The following is a 305-nucleotide window of genomic DNA, read 5'->3' as shown; positions in this document are numbered from 1 at the left end:
TATTTATATCAAAAGTGCAGTCCAAAAGTATTCATGTAAGATCTCTCTCTTTTATGCGTCACAATGCAGCATTTTTGTGCTGACACATTGATTTGCATTCGACAGTTAAATGCGCAGAAAATGTGAAACATGATATCATTATTACAAATGAACACCTGCGACAGTAAGATTCGCAGAAAATGTGAAACAAGATACTATTACGAAGGTCACAGAAGTATACATATTTTGCACATTTGCAATCCCTCCTAAACGAGACACATTTTTGTTAGAAAGAGATGGAGATATACTGATGATATATATATATA

The sequence above is a fragment of the Odontomachus brunneus genome, unplaced genomic scaffold, assembly GCF_010583005.1.
Source record: "Odontomachus brunneus isolate Ranch 3 - 2012 unplaced genomic scaffold, Obru_v1 Obru_scaffold_248, whole genome shotgun sequence".
NCBI classification, from domain to species: domain Eukaryota; kingdom Metazoa; phylum Arthropoda; class Insecta; order Hymenoptera; family Formicidae; genus Odontomachus; species Odontomachus brunneus.
This window is presented reverse-complemented; position numbering follows the sequence as displayed.